This window comes from Cydia strobilella, chromosome 2, assembly GCF_947568885.1.
Source record: "Cydia strobilella chromosome 2, ilCydStro3.1, whole genome shotgun sequence".
Classification (NCBI taxonomy): domain Eukaryota; kingdom Metazoa; phylum Arthropoda; class Insecta; order Lepidoptera; family Tortricidae; genus Cydia; species Cydia strobilella.
This window is the reverse complement of record NC_086042.1, coordinates 27,185,998-27,212,772: the sequence shown is the minus strand read 5'-3', so window position 1 is coordinate 27,212,772 and position 26,775 is coordinate 27,185,998. Positions and strand designations below refer to the sequence as shown.

Sequence of the window (26,775 nt, the reverse complement as noted above, 5' to 3'; positions counted from 1 at the left end):
CACAGTTTATCACGTATTAAAATAATAGTACATTTCGATGCTAGTGCGGAAAGTATGTCATTACTTCACGAGTACCGAGATATCTTGCCACGAGCCGTAGGCGAGTGGCAAGACTCGGGACGAGTGAAGAATGACATATCCGCACGTGTATCGAACGACGTTTTTTAATACAGTTGCGAAAAAATAAGAAAAGCAACAAGTATTAAGGAATGGAATTCGAAACTTTTTATATTATTAATTCTGTGACATCATTGACATTGACATTATGAAGAGGTGTTTTTCTAGCTTTTATTCGACTATAATAGATTTTGTTATTATTATTGAACCCACTTCAATGAGTTTTTTTTTTCAAATGCATGTTCTATAAGACAGAAACAATTGTAAATATTAAAACATTGTACTATTTTTACCTAAATATCGTTATTTACGATTATTTGTGTATCGTATATTTATAAAAACAATATCGAATGTTGCCTTTGGAAACTTAAAACATTCTTGCAGTAAGAAAATACGCCTCTTCTTCGACAGGCGTTCCGTTCCATTCAGACAAATTATTAAGAACGGTTTTTCAACATTAATAAATAAACGTGTTATAATACTTATAATGATGAAGAGGTAAGTAATAAAATATGAAATATGCATATTTTTCGTATTCTTACATTAACAGTAGGTTTTTATGTTGATTACGACGTTTAAAGGAAACTAATAGAAACACTCATCAATAAGTAGTCATGAATTGGAACAAGAATAAATTTAAAAAAATTGGAAAAGTAAGAAGCACTAGTTCGCGAAAACCAACTTTCCGCACGCTAAACAGCCACGAAAAGTAGCACTTTTTGAGCAACTGTATTAAAAAATTATTTTGATTATTCGGAGCTTTCTTTTTGTTATACCACTGGAGCATAAGGCTCCGGGAGGCATTGGCAAGAGAAAGGGTAAATATTCGAATTTAAACTATCGTGAGACATATTAACTTAACTAACTTAGCGGTTTTACTCACGTATTTTTAGTCACTCGCGCGACATGTTTCGGAGAGCCGTGACAGACAGACATGTTTTCGAAACATGTCGCGCGAGTGACTAAAAATACGTGAGTGAAACCGCTAAGTTAGTTAAGGCGCTTCGCGCAGTTTTTGGCCAAAAACTGTTACTTTTTAGAGCTTATAACTTCTAAATGAGTCAACCAAAAATTATGAAAAAAAATATATATGCATCTTCACTCTATGGACAACAATCGCAACATTTGACTTTCTTCCTGAAATTTGTAGTTTCACCGAAAAAAAAATAACACGACAGGCCGTTTTGCGGCTAACTTTGCTTATAACTTCTAAACGGCTTAATCGATTAAAATTATTTTTAAACTAACAAAAATGTTTTAACAGGTTCTACAAATGCAACATAGCTTTTCTTAATCAAAAAATATTTTCTTAAGAAATCGAACGTTTTTCCACATTTCATGCGTATGCAGCCTGAAAATGGCGTGGCCGGCAGTCGTGTGCCAGCTTTGAGACGAGGAGGCTGTGTCGCTCGTCGCTCCGTGTCTTCCTTGCACTATGTTCGCTTATGCACAAGCAAAGTGCTATAATATCAGAGTTATTGTGGCCAAAGAATAAATAACTGCAGAGCGCTGATTTGGTTGCGACGCGCATTAGCGAGCGCAACACGGTATTTTGCCGTCTATTACAATGAATGTAATGATAATATCCGTATATATTATACTATAATATACGTATGTTTGAGAAAACTTCATTTGAAATAAATAAATAAATGTTTTCTAACCGACATATTATAATGTCATTCAAGTTTTACGTTTTGAATAATGTTCCATTCCATCTCGAAACAATAAATAATTGATCATAAGCTACCTATTACCTATTACGTTGTATGTATGAATAGTACCTGTTAAAAAACATTGTTTTTGTAGTTTAAAAATAATTTTAATCGATTAAGAACTAGCAAAACGGCCTATCGTATTTTTATTTACGGTAAAACTTACTATTAAGTTTATTGTAGGTTTAAAATTAATTTGTTTACGTTACATGTCCGTCTTTGGGTCACAAACTTACATATATACACCAAATTTCAACTTAATTGGTTCAGTCGTTTCCGAGAAAATAGGCTGTGACAGACGGACAGACAGACAGACAGACGCACGAGTGATCCTATAAGGGTTCCGTTTTTTCCTTTTGAGGTACGGAACCCTAATAATGATGATATTCCCACGTAATGATTGAGAAAACTTCGAATTTCGAAAAATAACACATTTGTAGTAGTATATGAAGCTAGTAGGTACTTTAATTTTATAAGTTAACTATTAATGGCATTATTTATATTTATTTATTACGGATAAAAAAAAAACTGTATAAAATAAACGCACTGTACGCCTAAATTTAGTACATACCAAGCTTTAGCTATAAATCTTAATCCGTCGATTTGACTTAGGTATTTATTTGTAAGAAACAGATAAAACACAAATTAACTAATTGAGGCTTGTAAAGTATAATGCATAAGGGAATATATTTTTATTATAATTTACGACCTCTACACGCATGATCTACTCATACTCAAACAACAAAATATCTGCAAAAGATACACAAATACGAGGTATAGCGCCAAATGCCGCGCGCCTCTGGGCTGTAGGTTATTCTTTGAACCTCGTTCCGCCGCAGTCGCCGCACCGAGACGAAATTCACGTACGATCGCAGTGAGCGGGGTGCGGGTACAGAGACGCTGAGACGCTCAAGGCCAAATCAGCGAGAATCGTCTTAAGGGTAAATATTATTATTATTACGTTATAAATTCATGAAGAAGATAAAAACGGCAAATGTGATTTTTCCACACCGTAGCACTAATAGGGTGACTGCGATAGTTATTGGCCACGACATAGTAATTAACCTAACAAATGAGATAGAAACAAGTCAATTGAAGCCTTATTGTTAAGAGTGGTTAATTAGGTACTATGTAGTGACAACTATACCATACCAGTGGCCAATTACCATAGATTCCTTCAATACGTAATTATAGTATCAAAACCAATGTACTTTTTAGGGTTCCGTACCAAAGCGTACAAAAGGGAACCCTATTACTAAGACTCTACTGTCCGTCTGTCTGTCTGTCCGTCTGTCACCTCTGTGTCTGTTATGATGACATGGAGCTGATCTGATGATGGAGACAGGAAGGTTGCCATGGGAACTCTGTAAACAACGTAAACTAGTTGTGTTTGGGGCTGTTAGAATTATCTCGACGAGTATTAGTTGCCTGTGGAAAGAAAAGTACAGTCAGCGATAAAAGCTTGTACCAAAAATGAAATTTTTGCCAAAAACTTATTTCTGTCCATGACTAGGATGACAATCGTTTGCGCTACAACAACGAAACGCTATCTGTATCTTTATCACTCTTCCATATTAGTGCGATAGAGATAGATAGAACATTATAATCGACCGCATTACACCACAGTGGACTTAAAACAGCCGCCTAGCAGTACAAATCTCTTTAATCAACTCCACAGTGTATATGGATAACTGGGTCTCGAGTAGTATTATAATCGCTTAGAGAATACTGGCGTGGCAAAGGCTTCCTTTCAAATCTACATTCCGATATTAAATTGATGTTATTTGAAAGGTACACGGAAAGAACATGTCTAGTCACTTTAGTAACATTTTAAGTAATCGCGGTTTTAAAATTTGGATCCATGTCAAAATGTATGGTAATTCCGTGACCAGGTCTTTTTTAAATAAAATAAAAAGTTGTGTTACATATATTATACAGTGCTAGCAAAAGATATAATTAATAGTTCATTAAGAGCTCTACATTTTGAAATGAAAATCTTACTTTCCGAAAAAAGTGATTAGACATGTTCTTTTCGTGTACCCTTCATTTACTTAGTTGTCAATGTCATTCACGCATGCATTTCGCTCCTACAGTCCACTGCAATAATTAGTTGCACAACGAAGGCTGCAAAAATATCTGACACTATCTTATTTGTAGACTTATGAGCATGTCACATATTTTTGCGACCTTCGAAGAGTAACATATTATCGTAAAACCAGCGGGCTCAGCACGGTCGCATTTTTATCGCCTGTCACCATGCCTGTCACGTCTTAACAAGTATGTAAGTGCGAAAGTGACAGGCATAGTGACAGGTGATAAAAAAGCAACCATGCTGACACCGCAGGTAACTTTAGTCCACTACTTACTACTATGGTCCAAGTTCAAGTTCCAGTAAAGTGAGTACAAATATTTTTCAAATTATAATGAGTATCTCATATAGAAAAAGCATTATGGTCCAGTTAAATTAAGGCTTTCACCTCGGAATGAGAAATAATAAGCTGGAAACTCGTATACACCTTCGTTATGACGTATTAAAGGTTCTCTTAAAAGTCGACGCATAGATCGTGTGCGCGTCAGTAGTTATTCAAGGAAAAAAGTCATAAAAATCGGTTTTACGAGGATATCAAAATTTCTATAGCTCCCATGTTATTTACATGTAGGTAAGAATTATAGAGCATGAAATTTGCGACAATTAAGTATTAAAAATGTTTTCATGCGATTAGCCGTTGTGCACAGAAAGCGTAGTGATCAGACATACGTACTATGAGGCAAGGTCAATCGTGAATATCGGCGAATAATACCTAATAATACCTTCTATAAAGTTATTTAATCATCCTTTATTGATCATATACAGCTAGAGATAATAAGTTTCCAGCTTATTATCTCTCATTCCGAGGTTGGCCCCCTTTTTAGGCTTAAGATGACTGGCCCATTAGTATTTCTAAGCAACAAAACAAATGTAACGAGTACAAATCAAAAAGTCTCGTTGATAATCAACGTCAAAAATTGGACCATTGTTGTATTTTAGGACTATAGTTAGGTACCGTCAGCTGGGGTGAATTGGGATGGATAGGGTGAATAGGGAAACAATTTAAAATGTGATTTACCTGCCAATTACCTGAAAAATACCCACACAAATTGTATTATTCGATTAAAAATAATAGTAGAATTTGATAAGAAATTGTCAGGTAAATAATTTAAGTTTTGTCCCTATTCACCCCAGCCATCCCTATTCACCCCAGTTGACGGTACCTAACTGTAGTCCTGTAATACAACTATGGTCCGATTACATCGGTATGGTCAACTATGGTCGATACTTGTACAAGTCAAAAAAAAATCTATATGTATAATTTCAGTCGCCCGTGATGTACAGACAAGCACGAGCAAAATAAATACTTAGATATCACATGACTCCTGTACGCGTCAGTCACTGACAATGTCAAAACTGACATATATGCTAACGTCTACTTATTTTACTTTCTATACATCTCGCTCGCACTAATATGCGAGTACGAGCGAGATGCATAGAAAGTAAGTTACGTTCTCGATAGCGTTTAGGCCAGGATTACACTTGTAAGTTTTACTTACGTAAGTAGGGACACAGCTATACTACAGAATGAGATATGAATATCGTTATCTCATTCTAGCAAATAGCTTTGTCCCTACTTACGTAAGTAAAACTTACAAGTGTAATCCTGGCCTTATGTCAGTGCCAAACTGGTGGTAGCCACACTGCCCGTACTCTTGCTACATTGGGAACACGTTTTAGTCCAGCGGTAAGCCGGACGGATGGTCGCCCTAGTTCAGGATACGCGGATAATCCGGTTAAGAACAGGACGTGTGTGCACTATACATCGAGCTTTTATTAGGAACAATGAAATATTAAGAGGATTTAGTGACCATATTTTCAGTTTTAGGTATTTTAACTCTTTTCTTGACAATTAGGTAAGATCTGAATTGGAATTAAAGGACCGATTTTTGCCCCCGACGCACAAAGAGGAGCATTACGCAGCGTAATAGGTAGGCGAACAACACGCGAATGCGAAGCGAAGCGATGCGGCTTGGGGTGAATCAATCCTTTGATACCTATAGAAGTGTCCTACGTGGGCGATCTCGTTGCGAATGCGAACGCCGTGGGCCCGCAGCGCCGCGCCGCGCCGTTTCGCTTCGCGTTCGCGAGTTGCTCGCTTACGTAAGAAGCAGCGTTAGGGGTGCGGCGGGGTATCGCTAAGTAATAAATTTTAAATATTAATTCTGAACTTAGCGGTACCTTGATGAGAAATGAATCTTAACATAAATCTGGAGTAAAAGCTCTCCTTTCCAATTATAGCGTGCACACTGGCCCCTTATGACAACCTCCAAGCCGAGAGCGAAGTGGAAAAAGCCCGGTTTTACCCCCTCTGGTTGCCTTAGCGATTTTTTATAGAGCTGGTCATCCTTGTGGCCACCACGCCGGGACCGGGCATGTGGAACCCTCCCATCAGCAAAGACCTTCTGCCTAGATACGGGACCGCAGTTTTATAGAGGACAGCGGCATTTCTGTGCCCTCACGCGACCGAAACCGCACGGCCTGAAGGCCCTCACCACGACCGAAGCCGCCCAACACGAAGGACTCACCCAACATTCCGGTCTTCCCTGTGCGGAACCCCCCAAACTCCCCTGCACATCCCTGAACATTGGCAGCACGGGTAGAAATATTTGGGGTGCTAAATATCGCTAAAATTTTGCCATCGGTGAAAACCGTCCAAGAACCCTGCCCTTTCTCCCGGATCAACCGGATCAAGAAATAATGGGGAGGGACGTCACTCTAGGAGGTTTCCTCTAGTTGCATTACCCCGGTTGACATTACTTTTATTTTTTGAGCGTACTTTTAATGCTGACTAAACACGCTACATTACCTACCTCACGTAAGCGTAACTAAAGATGTTTCATTCCTTCTTTTGTAATTTTTTATGTATATTTCCAATAAAAACCATCACGCTTGTTAATGACACGAACCATTAGCTAGATGAAATTAAATGAATAGATACGGAGTTAGCAAAATGTGTGACATTTTTTGGCAAGTTCAGGGTAGAGAAACGCGCAGAATTTGTATTTGATTGTCACCAGGGGGCCTACCGCGAACACCGAAGGTCGCAAATTGCGGGTATCTTTCTCTTTTACTCCCATTAACGCGTAATTAGAGTGACAGAGAAAGATGCCCGCAATTTGCTAACGGTTTTCGCGGTTATAGCCCTGACGATACACAATTAATCAATATTTTGTGAGTATATTTTGACCTACGACGTTTGTTTTATTAATTATAGGAGCTTTAATTAGTCTTAAAATAAAATGCTAATTTAGCATTTTAGGCTATTTTTTCCGGGGATTTTCGTAAATATTGATGGTATGTTTTTTTATTTTTATTTATTGCAACCATGGTATTATAGGTATGTCGCGAATATCGCGAATCGGCAAATAGCTGCCAACGACATGGAGTAGATGGCGCTCGTAATCACGTTTAAATTAAATAACCGCTTCTAGGTTGTGGTGATTTTTTGAGGGTAAGACAAGAGGGTATACGCCCGAACGACAGTAAGAAAAGAAGGTTGTATGCGAACAAAGCTACGGGAAGAGTGATATTTGCTTTAGGATCTAAGTATTCAAGAACTTTCTTATGGTGTTATTAGAATAATGAGGTGTCTCTTGTAGATTGTGACTAACATTCATTGTGATATCAGTATTCAGTGTGAACAGTGATCCGAGGGAATTGTTCATGGCTAATATAAGTGAAGTTCAATCATAATTATACGAAGGGTTTCGTCCCAAGATATTAGTAATTAGAATTATTGGCATCTCACTAACGTCCAGGCCTCGTATAGTATGTAGTATGTTTACATATCGTTTTTCTAGTATCAGTAAAGGCATGAGCTCATTCGATAGGTTAATAAGTATAGTGAGCTTGACGACAAGGTATTACAAAGTCTGAAAAGTTCCACATGGACCCTGTGAGGGCATAGCAATATTACATGCATACTTAGGATCTAATCTTAAATCTATGTGTATAATATTGGTATAATATAAAAGTAGGTCAATTTAGTAGTTTTTATTATATTTTTGATTACAAGAAAATAAAATTATATTGCATCTATGATGGATGATATCTATTATACTGTGGTTTTTCAGCAGATGCCATTCGATATAGTCCTCGGATGAGTCAGAGAAATACCTAAGGGCCTACTGCGAATCTCGTTTGACGTGTTGCCTCTCTGTCGCACTTGTAAATTCGTACGTAAGTGTGACAGGGAGGCAACACGTTGATCGTCGTTCGCAGTAGGCCCTCTCTGCCCTGCTTATCGTATTTGCAGTATTTGAATGAAAAACATCGTTCAAAATTAGAACTTAATCACACATCACACCAGTCTGGTGTCCTAAGAAATACCGGTGACGACAATAGGTCACTTTTGAGTACTGTAAAATAATTAATGTCTATGATAAGTTGAAAATGATGCTAGTACTATGTGATAATCATAATCATAATCATAATATTTTTATTCAAAATAGATTCATACAGAACATTTTTTGAAAGTCAAAAAAAAATTTGTAGAGAATAATTAAAAATAGTTGACATTGAATATATAGGTCTATTAAAATTAGATAATATATAGGTCTATAAAATTATAACTTTTATGCCACGCTTAGCTGTACAGATAAGGTATCCGACCATACGTGTTTGTCTGTTAAATAATCGTCTACTCTGTAATAGCCTTTCTTTATTAAAGTATCTTTTATTATAATTAGAGTTTTGAATGATTCACGGTTAGTTTCACTAGACTTATATTGACCGGGATATAGACCGTGATTACCGTGAGTGTAGTGTGTTTGGACAGACCAACGAGTGTGAACGCGACCGGACCAACAAGTGTGAATGCGACCGTTGGTAACGTTGAAAGTGAACGCAGCCGACGCGCAAGAATGAGGGTAGACAGAGCGCTGTCTACAAAACTTTGACACCCACCCGCTATCTTCAGTCACCCGTGAACATGATGCATGTAACTGCGTCGAAATATCGGGAGCTCACAAATAATACAAAAGGTAATCACGGTCTATATCCCGGTCAATATAAGTCTATCTTTTATTATAGTTTTGAACTTGTTTTCTGTCATATTCACAATATGATCGGATGAAATCTCTAACTTACCTTACCTTAAAAAAAGATCTTCTTCCTTCCAGTGCCATCTACCGGAGGTCGGCTATCATGAGGGCTATACGAATTTTAGACGCAGCCGCGCGGAAAGATCTAGGTCACAAAAATTAAGAAATATCGATATACCGAAGTATGTATTGCCACCTTACATGGAAAAATAACCTGGCTATTTCTGTTACCTGATACACTAAACTCATGGCCTAATGATGTTAATCAAAATATAATTAATAACACACATAAGACTAAATTTATTTAAAAAATATGTTGTTATCAAGTACAGGTGCGCGCCCGAGTTGCTTATCAACAACTCGGGCAAACTAAATACTTATTATTCAACCTCGTGAGTCTAAATGTACATTAAAATGTACATATTCATTGCAATCTAATTTGAACCTATTGATGAAACAAATAGAGTATCATTTCTTTTATTTCACTGTGTTTTAAAACAAACGAAATTCGTTCCAATTTACTTATAGAATAAGGTTCAAATTAAAAATTTAAAAAGTTTATATGGTGGGTCTTACGAGGATAACCTACCATTATTATTTCCTTAATATTAAATTTAGATAACTACCTAACCGGATAACCGGAATGTAAACAAGCGACAATGGCGGCAGATAAACCGTACGCGGTTTTCGCTCGCTGTTTCCAAATGTAAAAGTATTTTTAAGATTGTTTTGGATAAATAAATGAAATAAAAACCGGCCAAGTGCGAGTCGGACTCGCGCACCGAGGGTTCCGTACATTACACAATTTAAACAATGTATTTTTTATGTGAAACGTGAGTGAAAGGTAAATTGCGGTTTACGATTTATGACATATAAAAAAAAACTACTTACTAGATCTCATTCAAACCAATCTTTGGTGGAAGTTTGCATGGTAATGTACATCATATATGTTTTTTAGTTTTATCATTCGCTTATTTTAGAAGTTACTACAGGGGGGGGGGGGGGCATTTTACTACTTTGGAAGTGTCTCGCGCAAATTTTTCAGTTTAGAATAAAATGATATTAGAAACCTCAATATCATTTTTGAAGACCTATCCATAGATACCCCACACGTATGGGATTGATGAAAAAAATTTTTTTAGTTTCAGTTCTAATTATGGGAAACGCCAAATTTTTTTTTTTTATTTAAGAGTCTTAATGCGGTTCACATAATACATCTACTTACCAAGTTTCAACATAGTTCTTATAGTTGCGGAAAAAAGTGGCTGTGACATACGGACGGACAGACAGACAGACATGACGAATCCATAAGGATTCCGTTTTTTTGCCATTTGGCTACGGAGCCCTAAAAAGGGTATTATTTATGGTGTATGGTAGGTTTAGGAATTTACATTTTTGCCCCGTTTTTTGTTTGTTTATTTGTCAGGCTTCACCAAGGTCGGTTGCACAAAACCTTAGGTATGTCACCGTTAAAACGTTTTGTAAATGTTATTTTATGGAAAATTTTGTCGTTCACTGCTGAGCCGCGTTGATCTTTCCGTCAATAGGGAATATTACGCGAAACTCTGCGTAGGTGGCGCTACTACCACAATCTGAGTGTCTATCGCGAAACAAGAAAATCGAAATTTCGTTATGTAACATCTCTGTCACTCTTGCATATTCGAGCGATAAAGAGGCAGATAGTGAAATTTCGGATTCGCGTTTCCCGGTAGGTCCTCTGTAAACAAACTGCCTTGATGAATCAATGTCATAATTATTTTATTATCTATGAAAACTTGTCAAAAACCTGTTAAAGGTACAGTATGTATAAGTTACTCTATGGTTTACTAAAAATGCTAGTACTGCACTGGTGGCAGAACATTGCAGTCATATCCCCTATTGTGGGGGCATTTCGCATGCGTGTATTTTTGGTGTATGGTTGTTGGTAAAAATAAGAAATTTTATGACAATAATCAAAGCCCATAGTCATTCACGACCTTAATTTATTTAAAAAATCGAGTGGGATAGACTAACTGTAACTCTACAAGAATAAGGCGATGCCCAAATATTTTTAGTTCTGGTTAAATACATTTTATTTACTCAAAAGAAATGTTACATTTCACTTAGTGAGTAAGTAGGTAGTTTACAATACAAACAAGTAAAAAGTTATGACAATTCGTGAGCGTCTACATAATTAACTAGGTATATAGTTGTAGCAGAAAACGCCATAAATTAAAACAGTTTTCATAGTTTTATTTCATGAGTAACTATCGCGGTTACCGAAGACAATATTATAAAACAAAGTTACTAAAACTTATAAGTCCTATTGAGTGAGAGTTAGTTAAGTATATTAATATTATTTATTATTTACTAACAGACAATAAAATGTTAGTTCGCAATTCTTTTTGTTTTATTTTTTCTGATACTGATGAACTAACCATTTTATGTCTTACTTACTTCAAATAATTTTACACGGTTAAAAACGAGATTTTCCCTTGTATTCATAATGACTTCCATGCTCATTATCTTGAGTTCTCCTTGCCATGTTAATACAATATTAATGATGAATTTAGAAATGAAGCGTTCAAAACAATATATCGACAATGTGATTCCGATCGTGTCAATGTAATGTGATTAATATTGAAGTAAAACACACACACAAACAGTGTGACTGCACTGCAACTGAAGCACCGCCCCACAGTAAAATACCATATGACATTATGCTATGAACGTAACTAAAATATACTAAATTAAAATTAAATTAAAAAATCATTTTATTGCAGATCATAACAATCCATAAATTTTGTTAGTTTGCTTACTAGATTAGATATTATAGATAGCCATAAATTTTGTTAGTTTACTAAAATCGAGCTGTTTTCACATGTGTTAATTGATGGATCTTGGTCACTGCAAAACCCACAGACTTGCTTTTAACCCGGATTTTTGCCACGGCTCATGGAAGCCTGGGGTCCGTTTGGTAACTAATCCCAAGATTGGCAAAGGCACTAGTTTTTACGAAAGCGACTGCCATCTGACCTTCCAACCCAGAGGGTAAACTAGGCCTTATTGGGATTAGTCCGGTTTTCTCACGATGTTTTCCTTCACCGAAAAGCGACTGGTAATTATAAAATGATATTTCGTACAGAAATCAGTCTGTGCGAGAGTTTAGCAATATGGGGACCCTAGTTATACCAAGAAAAATTGTACTGTCAATTAACCCTGAAATGCATATTGTTGCCAAATGTATACAAAGCATGGTTTAATTCTAGTTCCTAATGATGAGGATCCTTCAAAATGACACTTGTTTTCGAGATAAGAATACCGATAATCAGCCAAGTGTGAGTAGCTCTTAGTAACTTCAGATATGTTATCTGAAACCCCTTAGAGACGTGTAAGAAGGAAATGCATTTGTTCTACTGCGACACATTTTCAAGTGTCAATTTACCTACATCACAGAATAAGTAATAGTATCATCATACAGAACGGCAACGCACCGCCCCGCCCCGACTCGAATTACCTCGCCCCGCGACAGCTGATTGACGGCCGTTTGCCGGCCGCTCAGTACTATATATTATTAAGCAACTTACACTATGACGCATGCCGCGTGTACAGACGTGCCGTTCACACAGAAACGCAAGTGATTTTTGATGTATAGCGTGTCCGCCCTATGGCATAACTACTAACTTACAAACTAGAAAGTTTCTCAAAGAGTTAAAGATGAATCACGCTAGACCGGGCCGGACCCGGGCCGAGGCGCTCGACATGTCATTTCCTATGACGGCTGATCGGTGATCACGTGGTGCTTTCCATAGAACACGAAGCGCCGGAAGCTCCGGCCCGGCTCCGGCCCGGTCTAGCGTGAGTCAGCCTTTAAATTAAAGTATGTTGTGATACTAAACTAGGTATACGATTTCGAAGAATTTAGCTAAAGGTCACAATGAAAATTGCAGCAGTGGGAGATAGAATATTAATCATAGCGGGATATTGTCTTCGGTGACGGCGATAGTTATTCATGAAATGAAACTATTTAAACGGATTATATCGCGTATAATTAATTTGAAACACATCCCGACGTTTCGAACACACAGTATTCGTGGTCAACGGATGACTGGGGAAAATATACAACTCTGTCAATATTACAATGTACAAAACCACCCACATACAGAAATAATGAACAAAAGTATGAAAAATTTGGCTCATAAGGCTGCGTTTCCCCACCACCAGTGATGTGCGAGGATGCATAGCAAGGGATGTGTTTGTTAAGGACCAATAGAATTGTTTCCACTAAAGCTGTGCTGAGCGAGGATAAGCAAATCAATTGATTCTATTGGCACTTAAGGCACAGAACCCACGTACTCGCGGCGTGGCACCGCACGGTGGCGCGGTGCCGTGGGCCCAGTCGAAGCCGGTTTATCTACTCCGCAATACAAAACTTCGCGTCGCGCCACCGCCACGCCACGCCGCGCGGCTGAGCGGTGCCACGCCGCTACGTGGGATCTTCGCCTATTAAATACATCCCTCGCTACGCATCCTTGCAAATCTCTGGAGGAAACGCAGCCAGCCACAAGTTGCTATACGTATATGTAAGGTAACCACAGCGCCGCTCTGTCTAGATCAATGCAAAGCAGAGACGTGATCGTTCATTACTCTAAGTAGGAAATTGTTTGTCTGTCTGCAGAAAATCGCCCTACGAGTACGTGTAGGATGACTCACGTTCTCATACATGTGTATGTGTTAAGATTGTTAAGCCATTCCATGCGGAAAGTTTCCATAAAGTTGGATAAGTTATCGGAAATTTCAAGAAAGTTTCACAGGAAACAAAGGAAATCAAAGACCTAGCTAAACTCAAACACCAACAAGAATGGAACAGCTTGACGGGTCTAAACCACTAAAAGCTCTTTATGCAAAGATTAGACTGGTTGGAGCAGAAAGCTCTGGAAACAGCAAAAGACAACTCAAAATTATAACAGGGGTGTTTACAAGCCACTACGAGCTACGGGGTCAAAGGGGTCTTGGCCAAGATGGGGTACTCAGACAAAACCGATTGTCGAATATTTGGCGAAGAGGAAGACACAGTAAAACACCTAATGTGTGATTTAATGTCACGCTCCGTCACGTTATCGAATGAAATTTGCACTGCAGATGATCTGTGGCTTTCCATCAAAAAAGGGTCTAGTCCTTAAGGGGTCAGGTCCTTATACACATAGAGCATAAAGAACTTTAATTAATTATCAATTTGCCCTGGTACAAAGTCAATAACGTTTACATTTCATGACTAATGAAAACACCCCAGTGATGAAATACATATTCATTGAACAATAACATATCTAAAAAAGGTATTGGGGAGTTCCCTTGGGCAGAGTTTTAGGACAATGGACAATACTAAAATTATACTTTGATTGGCCAATCTTATACCCAATCTTTCTGGGTTTGTACCTATAGTCTGTTATTTAGGGTTCCGTAGTTAACTAGGAACCCTTATAGTTTCGCTATGTCCGTCTGTCTGTCTATCCGAAGCTTTGCTCCGTGATCGTTAATGCTGACTTGGCATGGATATATAAATAAATTATGCCGACAAAAAGGTAATATAAAATCAAGAAAAAAATTGTTTTAGGTCACTTCTCCTTCACATTCAGATTCAGATTTAGATTCAGATTTTTTTATTTATAAATATACATTAAATACAGTTTACACATCAATATCTAAAGCTTTAAGCTTTATATTGTCATAAAGTGGAAATGTATTTTTTTCCGTTTCAACCTTATGGTGTGGGGTGTCATTGGATAGGTTTCTTTCAAAACAAATAGGGATCTTCAACAACCATTATTTGGTAAATATTTTCAGAAATAATGGCTCCGATAGAAGAAAATTGTGTTTGCCCATCTAGCTTTTGAACCTTGGGTCGAAAAATATACAAAAATTTTGAAAGTAGAGCTTAATAAGGACTTTAATAATAATGAAAACTATAGCGAACATAATCAGTTAAGCCATTTATCTACACACATATCATAAACCCTCTATGATTATGATGCCTTCAAAATCCGTAAATAATGGCCAACATTAAGATAAACTGTTTTGTTATAGCAAATTTTTTATCTGTGAAAATTTTATTATTGCTAAATAATAACATCGATTTCGATAATATTATTTTATTCAAATTTCGAACATCTCTGAAAAACAAAGAAATTTGATTTGACCTCTATTCTAATATCAGTCGAGATGACGTTTTATTCGAAATGAAACGTCACTTGTTAGTTGGTATCGAACGATATGGCAATCGACCCCCACTCTAGTTTGTCTCTGAATTAAAAAAAAAACTACGGATGCGTGACATGCGTAAAAAAAAGTTTTCTTTGCCGTCATTTGACGTGCAGTTTATCTTTTAATTAGTTTGTAAGTAATAAATAATTTGTTTTGTTATTTTTAAAGTAACTCTAGCAGAAGTTTCGTGTAAAATGTGCGATAAAGATATTTCGGAGACGCGACCTCATATCCGCGAATTCCGCCAGAGAGCAACTATGCCCCAATGTCGGCTGTAATATGAGGTTAGTGAATATATCATAGAAAGTCTATAATATGTGTGTACATAAAGCAGTGTATGTAACTGTACATAATTAGGCATTTAAACACTCGTGTGATTCTATTATGAAACTCACTACGTTCGTTTCATAAACTCACACTCGAGTTTTAATGCCTTTTATTATGCAGCAGTCACATAAACTACTATTACAAATTTCAAAACGACAGTAAAGAAAATACTTTTAAAATTCTTAGTTTATACTATAAAGAAATTAATAAGTATTATACATTAAATAATTTTACGGTTTCAACCCACTTGTTTTTAGTCACTCGCGCGACATGTTTCGGAGAGCCTAGGTCTCCTTTCTCGAGCACTAACAGTGTGAGCAGCGTTCACGACGGCCGTGTATCGCGTACTGCGGCACGCCGCGTTGTCCGCTGCGCGCGCGGCGAGTGAGTGTGAACCGTAAAATTATTTAACGTTAGTATGTCTCACAACAGTTTAAATTCGAGTATTATACATATCCCACCAAAAACATTTTCATGTAAAATGTTGCCAAGACGAAACCATAAGGCTCGCACTGTCAAAAAGTCATCAGATCTCTTGTAGAGCCAAGCATATTTTTTTTCGTTGGACTTAGTATATAATTTGGCAGGTCTGAAGAGCTCATTCTGGGCAGGATAAATACAACATAACAACTTATCCCGGAAAAAAAATGTAATTTTCCATTCTCGTAATATAGAGGATTTTTTTTGAGATTAATCATTGCGATCCAAAATTACACTCATAATAGAATGTTTGTCACATTGCGTCATACATTATCAATGACAGACACATCACAGTTAAATGTTAACGAATTGGTGAATCTAATAAGGCCGAAATGAGCGCGAGCGCGGATGCAAGGTCGCGTGCATTGTTTAGGCCCGACGCGGACTGGCGACTAATGTCCCTTTAGCATATTCGAATTTTAGTTATTCCATCTGTTTCCGATATGATACTCACAAATATCAGACTCTATCACTTTTGACACTGACAGATAAGTATCATATCGGAAACATATCAAATAACTAAAATTCGAATACACCTGTCAGTTCCATAAACCTTAAAATATTGTAAACCAAAAACACGTGAATCGCTCATTCGGCTAATTAAAGTACAATGTTTATATCTATGGAATGATTTTATCGACCGAATAATGGAGTCACGTTTTTTTTTACAATATATTAATAAGTCACATAATTATCACACAAATCCGCCCCCGAGAAGTCGCTCCCATACCTACAATCGAGATTACACTCTCATTTTAAAATGATTACGTGAAACTTGGCATAAACATTTATTTGTAACTATCTATGCCTGGTACTAGTTTAGATAAATAAATAATCGGAAAAAATGCCATCGTAGGCCAATTTTCTTGTTATTATTCACAACGACGGGACTTAATCGCGTAAAATAAGTTTTAAATTTACCTCCGACGTTTCGAGGACGGCGACGGCGGAGGAGGGCGGCGGTTTAGCCAGTCTTCTCCGAGACCATGGGGACAACGCCGTCCTCGAAACGTCGGAGGTAAATTTAAAACTTATTTTACGCGATTAAGTCCCGTCGTTGTGAATAATAATGAGTAAAAATCGTGAAAGTTTAAATCAGTGAATTTTCTTTTTGTAAGTAGGTGCTATTTATTTATAGAAATAGGCAAGAAAAGCGGCTCAGACGCCCAATGTCCATGCCATGTGGGACGACACCCCAAACAATGGAACACATGTTACCTTGCCCAGCGTGCCCGCATTCCTGCTCTGAGCAGGATCTCCGTGATGCGACGGACAGGGCGATAAATGTCGCTGCCTTTTGGTCCCGCACAGTCTGAAAGTCTGAAACCATCGCACGAGAAGAAGAAGAAGATTTATAGAATTCAAAATAAATAAGATGTACATACTTCGCTTTGTTAAGCGTTGTTGTTAAGTACTTCTTCATAACTTGTTAAAAGGTAGTCCCATACATTATGCATTATAAATTGATTAGCATACATTTAATTATGCTAATCACGCATTATAAATTGATAAGTATATATGCTAATGCATACATTTTGACGACCGGTCTGGCCTAGTGGGTACTGACCCTGCCTATGAAGCCGATGGTCCCGGGTTCAAATCCCGGTACGGGAATTTATTTGTGTGATGAACACAGTTTGTTCCTGAGGCATGGGTGTTTTCTGTGTATATAATTATGTATTTATCTATATACGTAAGTATATCGTCGTTGGGTGGATGACATCCGGAAGATTGCGGGTCACTTCTGGTTGAGATTGGCTCAGGACCGGGACAAGTGGCGGACTGGAAGAGAGGCCTATCCTATGCTATAAAGGGCTGATATGATGATGATGATGATGATGATATCGTCGCCTAGTACCCATAGTAAAGCTTTGCTAACTTTGGGGATAGGTTGTTCTGTGTAAGATTTAAAAAAAAAGGTTCTTCATTATGCATGAGGTTATGCATGTCTTGTCTGCGACCCTTTTATGACGCATAGTCGTTATTATGCCATGCATTTCTTATGACTTCGTAAAACCGTTGGTGCGTGATCACGAGCATGTTATTATCTAGATCTTAATCTAGAATCAGCATTGTACATACATTAGGTATGATTATATTTTTAGCTCAGTCTACTAATACAATGTATGGTACAGTCAAGGTATTAAATATCGACACGGACAAACTGCCAAATATATGTAGGTAGACACAACCTTAAAGTATGGGCAATAAGGTCTTGTATACATATAGACTTATATTGACCGGGATATAGACCGTGATTACCTTTTGTATTATTTGTGTGTGTATTTTTTGTTGTTTTTTGTATACATATGTTTGACACTTTGTCCGTGTCTATATATAATACCTTGATTGTACATACATAATTCATTATATTTAGGAGAGTAACTAAAATGTATCACAAGCGCATATTGCGCATAGATAGATTACAGTATTTCATTGGGGCATATACATATTTAGTACTAATAATTAAATGTAAAAAAAAATTAAACAATGTCACTTTCAAGACATTACCTTTTAAACTAGGTAATTTAATAATTCACAAAGTAAAGCAACCAAAAAGTTAAACCAGAAAGATCGTAAAGCATGATAATAAATTAAAACACAGACGCTAAAAAAGTCCTCCATGCCCGTCCGACCATAAAACCAGGATGCTCGTCAAAAGCTAAATGCCAATTGCGATCGCAAGTGCGCGGCCGCACTATCGTGCATTAACTTAAGATGCCACAGGTGTTACCTATGCCCATTTACCGTCCACCTACCACGTGCGGCGTCCGCGGCCGTACCGTTCGAAAATCGAACACCGGTTAAAAAAACAGCCAGTGTTGAATAACATTTAAAAAAATAATTTAATTTTTTAAATTCTTGCCTGCCAGTGGTGTTTATGAACTTTAAAAAAAAATATATTTTTTGTGTGTTTATAAATAATGGTGCAGTGTTTTTAAAAGGATTTCTCGAAATAAATGTAAGTTTTTACTTGTTTTTCTACTCTCACTTTTGTTATTAACATAAATAATGTTGATTTTTAAGTGATGTAAGTTGTGCATAGATTTAGTTATAAGTTGTGTCAAGCGTGATCCGGTTTGCGTTGCCTAACGTTAGTGTCGCCTTGACCGGTCTTTAGCGTATGCATTCGGTTAGACCGCAAAATTGTATTGCAAACCTTTAAGGTATTTCGGTAAATATTCTGTTAAGTACATAAAATACAAGAAAAAAAGTACTACAGGGTCCTATAAATTTTATTTATAGTACCTATGCTTAAATCGTTCGCGTAGACAGTTCTTTCCTGTAGACATCAAAAAATTAAATGAGATATTTATTTTTACTGTTTTGTCCACATAAGTGATCTTTTTTAAATCTATGTTTGCCTCTAATAGCAAATAAAATATAAAATTAATAAATACAGTCTAGGACATAAAATATACATACATTCCCAAAGTTTCAAAAATATGTGTACGCTCTTACAACTTAGACAATAAAGTCGAGTTCACATATTTTTGAGCCATTTGTCTGGATCGATATTTTTGCCTTCGACTGTACAAAGGACATTCTTACAAAAATCGGCTTAATTTCACTAAGTTTAGTTTAGACTTAGTCTTAGTCTATATGTATAATTATGTACCTGCATGAAAGCCTTACTGATAAGGCTTACTGATAATGGATCCGATTTCATAGGTCGAATTGTACCAAGTACATATATGCATTTCTTACTGAAGGCTTATGGCGCCCTCTGGCCATCCCTAAGCCAAAAAAAGCTTTTATTTCTGTTTTTAATTTATATCGTAGAATCTATGTCAAAAAACAAAAAAATAACATTAAAGTAGGTACATAAGCCGACAATATGACAGCCGAGGTCTACATTATGTTTAGAGACTGTTATTAAATTTAGGTACAGTCAAGGGCATAAATATATATACATTCTTAGTTTCAAAAATATGTGTACGCTCTTACACTTTAGACAATAAAGTCGTGTTCACAAAGTTTTGAACCATTTGTCTGGATCGATATTTTTGCCTTCGACTGTACTTACCTGTTTGTTTAGATTTTGACTCATCTATACAGCTACCACGACTTTGACACTGACATATTCGCTAAGTCTGCGTAATTAACTTTCAATGCATCTCGCTCGTACTGGCATATAAGTGCGAGCAGTATAGCAAGTAAGTTACGCAACTGTCAGTTTGACACTGACAAGGCAGTAGTATGAATTTTCTCAAATGATTTTTACGCCAAGACCCTAATCTGTTAAACAAAAGCCATTGTTTCTTTTGTGCGAGCGGTCGGCCATTGTGTCTGAGCGCGTGCCACGCGATGGCCGACCGACCGCTCGCATAAAAGAAACAATGGCTTTGTTTAACAGATTAGGGTGTTAGGCGTAAAAATAATTTGAGAAAATTCATACTATAATGGTAAGGCTACTACTGGACGCCATTAAAACGTATGGTGTTCATGAGTACAGACTTGTATCACCAAGAACATACATTGCCTCCTGAGGTATTTCCTTTGTGCTACATGGGATTCTTCAAGAAGCGGGTATTTAGGGTTCTCAAGGGTCGGCAATGCTTAAGTGGCTCCTGTGATGTTGCTTATGTCCATGGGCGACGATGACTGCTTCCCGAGGCGGCTCGTCTGCTCGTTTGCTGACTATCACATAAAATATATATATATATATATATATATATATTCATATTCAAGATATATATATACGCGATAAAAAAAAAAAAAAACTACGCCGGCTCCAACCCTACACCACGGACCTGAGAAGATTTAATTCCCTCCTAAATTGTAGGAGGGTATCCCAATATGGGACCGGCAACAAACTCGGCGGGACACATCATTAATTTATTATTAGCGTATGTAATATATTATTAGCGTATTCAGATCATTAATTATAAGAACATCTCGCGAGCTTAACAACTCTTGTTATAGTTACTGACATTTTTTTTAAATACCTAAGTAAATAAGGAAAATTTTGAGGACAATCTTACAATAAGAGTTTTGAATGATTCACGATTAGTTTCACTAGACTAATATTCTGTCACCCGTGAACAAGATGCATTTAACTGCGTCGAAATATCGGGAGCTCATAAAAAATACAGAAGTCACGGTCTATATCCCGGTCAATATGAGTCTAGACAATCTTACAGATCGACCTAGCCCCAAACTAAGCAGAGACGAGTGTTTTTTTTATACCACGTCGGTGGCAATCAAGCATACGGCCCGCCTGATGGTAAGCAGTTACTATTAGCCTATGGACCCCTGCAACACCAGAGATATTAAACGCGCGTTGCCGACCCTTTAAAAACCTGTACACTCCTTTTTTGAAGAACCCCCTCCCCGCCCCGGGAAAACCTCGGCAGGGAGCTCATTCCACAGCCGAAGCGTACGCGGGAGGAAATTCCTCTTAAACCGCACAGTACGCGACCATTTAGGTGCTAGGGTGTGAGGATGAACGCCCTGCCGACGGCGAGCGGTGCGGTGATAGAAAGCGGCCGTTGGCATCATGTCAAACAGTTCTTTAGAGCACAGCCCATTGTACAAGCGGTAGAACACGCATAAGCGAGGCGAAGTCTCTCCTTAGACTTAAAGGTTCAATACCGCTTGTGAGTTTGGGATCATCGACGATTCGTACAGCGCGCCTTTGGACTGAGTCGAAGGGTCCAAGCTGGCATCTAGGTGCTCCTGCCCAAAGGTGACAGCAGTACTCCATATGGGGTCTGAATTGCGATTTATATAGCAGCAGTCTTTGCCCCGGAGTAAAGTATCGCCGTGCTTTATTGAGCACACCGAGTTTTTTTAATGCCAGATCAGCCTTCCCTTCCAGGTGGCCTAATGGTGTAAGGCCTAATGTTTCTTGGATAAATGTTATCATTAACATTAACTGTATCGAATAATAGAATAGAATAGCGTGTTTATTTTTTTTATTTTTAGTTGGTTTTATTACCGAGTGAAACAAGCGAATTTCAAAAAATCTTTGATGATGAATGTTTCCTTTGAGCAAAATGAGTTAACTCAAGGTTTTAAGGTACTTTCCCTCCTCACAGATCACATAATACTACTGTATCGTATAATCATAGAGTAACTTATACTAGAGCGGTACTGTCATAGTAAATTTTGTAACCACAGTAAATTCACTGCCATCTATCGACACACTTTAAAACTAAAAATGAAGATTTATAAAAATACGATAAAATGTATTTAAATATGGATAAATGATTTTTTTTATTTGCATTAATTATTTATATGATTTTGACCCATGTTCTTTCACTGATATGCGTAAAAATTGTTAAATAACAAACGAAACCGTCAACGCCATCTATACGACTGTAGGCCAAAACTAGTAGCGCCCTCTGAACAAGAATCAAATTTTCTTGATTTTCGAGGCACGTTTTTTCCTTAGACTGTATCCATCTATTACGAAGTTATATCTATCTTTGGTATAATGTATTGTACAGTACGTGTAAAGGGTCAGACGGATCCTATTTTGTCCGAGTGACGGAAAAGGAAGTGTGTTATTTACAATTTTGCATGTTTATTTTTATTTTGAAAACCCTACTAATAGTGTTGTGTTCCTGCCGGTGAGTAAGGTTGCCAGAGCTCGAGGGAGAGGAGTGTTAGGGTCGGCAAAGCGCATGTAACTCCTCTGGAGTTGCAGGCGTACATAGGCTACGGAGACTGCTTAACATCAGGCGGGCCGTATGCTTGTTTGCCACCGACGTAGTATAAAAAAAAGTGCAGTAAAAATCATATATATATATATATATATATATATAATGTCTGTTTTTTTTTTATCCGCAACGCAGGCTTCGTCAGGTGGCTACAAAGCAAATCAGCAACATGCTTCGTCATTTTTTTATCTGTATTTATTACTAAATTAATCTGATTTGTTTCAACCGCTTTATACATATTTAAATAAAATCGTACATAGTACAATGTGTGTTAATGTACAATATATGTTTAGTATTATCGCTAAATGCTCGAAAAAAATAAATAAATTGTGTTCACAAATATCTGAACGAAGCCTTTATACGTTAAAATGCATGTTCAGATATTTTTGAGCACATTCGCCGCTCCGATATATCTGATGGCGACTCTACCGGATCTGCGGTTAGATAGAAATACCTCTTTTAAATCTAAATCTTGTCACACGGATTTCATCAAGGAACTACGACACGGTATCCTTGGGTTAGACAAGTCCATGACGCATTTTGAACCTTTTATCTGAAGCATAAGATACAGTTTCGATACACATTTTAAGACATCACAGTAACATAACTTATGGAACCTGACTGGTGGGTTTACGAATTTTGTATGAAAAATGCGGAAGCAGTTAAAATGACTCGATAGTTATAATTAATTTAAAGATACATTATATTATGTTCTGAATCACCGCTTGCCATTGCCTACCTACTACTCGTATCTACGTGTCCTTTACTTTTTCATGTCTACACTATTTGACATTTGGGGACCTCGAAGAATAGCAGCCATCTTGGAAAATGTGTACCATCCTGGAAAAATTAGCGTTTTACTCTAAATGACGTATATTTAGAGTGAAAATATGGTGTAAGCCAACATTAAAGCTTATTAAGAGACCTTTAATACATATGTATTTGATACATACCAAATTTCAGGACTGTTCTAAGGATTTAGAGGTTAGTCCTAATCCGATTGTGCTATTGTGGCTTTTTTTTTAAATGATGAATAGGCCAGAGTGTGTGCATTCCCGTTGCCAGGGAGGTTTTGGGATTATACTGATTTAACTACTACGGGACCAACCCTAAAATCGCGAAAAAAAATTAGGCTGTTTCATACATTTTAGCTGGTCCATTTTCTATGGAGGGTAATTTTTTTTCGCGATTTTGCGGTTGGTCCCATAGTAAAAGTTGCTCAATATAATCCCAAAACCTCCCTGGCAACGGGAATGCACTTTTTTTAGGCCACATATATACATAGAAAACACCCATGACTCACGAACAAACATTTGTGTTCATCACACAAATAGATGTCCTTACCGGGATTCGAACCAGGGTCACTACCCACTAGGCCAGACCGGTCGTCAATAAAATGTGGCATTTGTATTCACGTACAGTACCTAGGTTTTCCCGTACCCAACCGGACCTTAAGACGGTAGCCACACCTCAATTATTCGGCGTGGACCCGGAACTGATTTAATGGAACACGATGTCTGTGGGTAATTCTTTTATTAGTAAGTGATTAGTAAGGTATATGTTGTGGTTATTCCATATCCTGTTACAAGTTCGAAACACACTATCCGTCAGATTAAGATAATGCGTACAAAAAATTTGTAGACTAAGTATTAGCACAATTATATCATCAACGTGGGCCAAACTAACCAAATCCACAATCTGCTTAACGATTTGTTTTACTGCCCAAGTGCCAACCAACCCCCCACCAAACAACGGACCAACAACTAACTAACTATTTTGGCTCAGTGATCCAAAGAGAATCTTGGCCTACGAAACGAGAGCGTACCATCTGTTCCGATCCTGCGCAACTTCCTACCAGTTACTGAGGCGAAGCTGAAGCAGATTCGCCGTCACACTGTCTTCCCAACGATACCTGGGCCTACCAGTCGGTCCTCCCAAGAATGGACCAACATAGACGGCTAACGGCCCGGCCACGACATTACGCGGCGGCGGCAGCGGCGAGAGCCGGCCATAGGTGGGAATGGTCCGATCGCTGTGTCTCGCTCCAACCTATGGCCGCCGCTCGCCGCTGCCGCCGCCGCGCGATGTGGCCGGGCCGTAAAAGTGGTTAAGATAGCGTCCACGCAAGATACCGCTCATATAAATATCTGGCACGCTCGACCGGCTCGACTAACTACAAAAATCCCCTCTTGGGCTCTCCTACCATATAAAGCGCTGGTGGCCCGATGAATATGACTTCCGACTTTCAATCTGTAGGTTGTGGGTTGTGGGGTCGTACTAATGAGTTTTTCGGAACTTATCTATGTGACGCATATCGTTTTATATTTACCATTAGCTTTTTAGTGAAGGAAAACATACTGTATCCATCAGCAAAGAAATTCAAAGATGTATGTAAAGGCTCCAATCTGCATTGAACCAGCGTGAAGACTGTAGCCTTATAGGCCTTCTCGCACATAGTGCAGCAGTATGATGTATATAAGCTGAATTATTTATATTATTTTTTCGTACAATCCTAGTCGCATATTTCAACTGAGCGCGAAGCACTCCGTTTTATCGCAAAACTTACCAATACGCCATGTTAATGAACTGATATTGCCAGAGAGATGGTCCTGCCATAAATACAACTTTGGTAACAAATCAAATTATTTTATTAAATATTTTGATTTGTAAGAAATCACGCCGGATAAAATAGTACATTATTGTCGAGGCTCGGAAGTAGCTACTTGCTGGCTGAGGATTCGTTTTAAACGGACGACCTTGGGAGTCCGTTTAATTGAATCCGAAGCCAGCAAGTAGCCTTCCAACCGAGTCATATATAGTGCTTTTCTCAAAAATGGCGCAATAAATACAACTTTAATAGAAATATTTTAGAGAAGCAACGTTTTTATGTATATATTTTTACAGAAAAAAGTAAAAGATTTGCTTTGCCGCCGTTTTATTTTTTTAAATTAAAAATAGAAGTGTATTTTTCTGCTGAAAATACGCCAACCTATTTGAGACACCTAAATAGTCGCGGTACCAACATTATAATAATAAGTACTGATCATCTGTTTGGCTGTTTAATGGACCTATGCCTTCATTTGATATGGCTACTTCAACTTTTAAAAAGTTTGGAACTCGACAAATAATGGAATTTGTATGCAACATTGCAGTCCCGAAATCAAGACTGCAATGTTTTTAACTTTTTAATTTTTTGACTGACCATAAACAACGCACTTCGCGACCAACTTTTTATCCGGCAACGTCGACTTTGCCGTCCATTTTTGAGAAAAATACTTTACTGGTTTAAGAACGAATCCAAAGGGCTCTTACAACGTTTCTAAAGTTACCTCACAGTGCTACAACAGCATGCCAGAGAAATTACTGTTAATAAAATAAACAGTTAAAACCAATAACCAGCAAGTTTTTTCGCTTTAAGTAAAGCACTGGGCAATTTATTCACACCTGTGTAAGCCCCCGTTACTGAGCAGCCAACTGTGCGGTTTTTTTTGTTGCATTTGCGTTTTTTCCCCAGGAATCGCCCGCGGCCCACTGGGCACATATGGCCATAAAAGTGCACACTGTGTATCAATGTTCTAGTAGGCAATTTATTCGGTATGGTGGGACCATGGAATTCTCGTGCACGGAGAAATTATTTGAAAACCTTGGACCGTGTAGTGTAAAATGGAATGGGATTTTTGTCGGAAAACTGCAACTCGAGAATTAATTTGATTGTTTGTTGGGCTTTAAACTTTTTATTTTTAGTAGATTTACCAAAAACACCAGTACTAGTAGTAATACGCAACTGATTTCGAATTCTAAATAGGTGGATACGTTTTCGAATATATTGGGAATATATTTATGTAATCTGTCGTGTTTTAAAAAAATGTACGCTACCTGGCGCGGGTGCGCGGAACGGCGCCCGCACGCGGGTGCCATTGTAGGTAAATACGTAGCACGCGTCCGCGTCAGTTAGCGTTTGCTCATACTATTTTTCGTTAACCCGCTCACCCGCTCCTGGGCAACTGCACTAGCTAGCGGGCGCCCTTATTTGCTGTAAAATTGTATACCTAATAAAATATATGTTTTAAGATCCGAAGGTTCGATTCTTCATCAGATCA

At 37.8% G+C, this 26,775-nt stretch overlaps 1 protein-coding gene across 1 annotated transcript in view; it reads left to right on the top strand.

Moving 5' to 3' along the window:
• Nucleotides 1-18,896: 18,896 nt before the first annotated feature.
• The window catches only part of LOC134754793 (uncharacterized), a 111,043-nt gene continuing 103,164 nt past the window's right edge, over nt 18,897-26,775 (top strand). The window contains exon 1 of the mRNA XM_063691161.1: nt 18,897-18,972. The gene's annotated coding sequence lies outside the window, so the exon portion shown is untranslated. The remainder of the gene's footprint in view (nt 18,973-26,775) is intronic.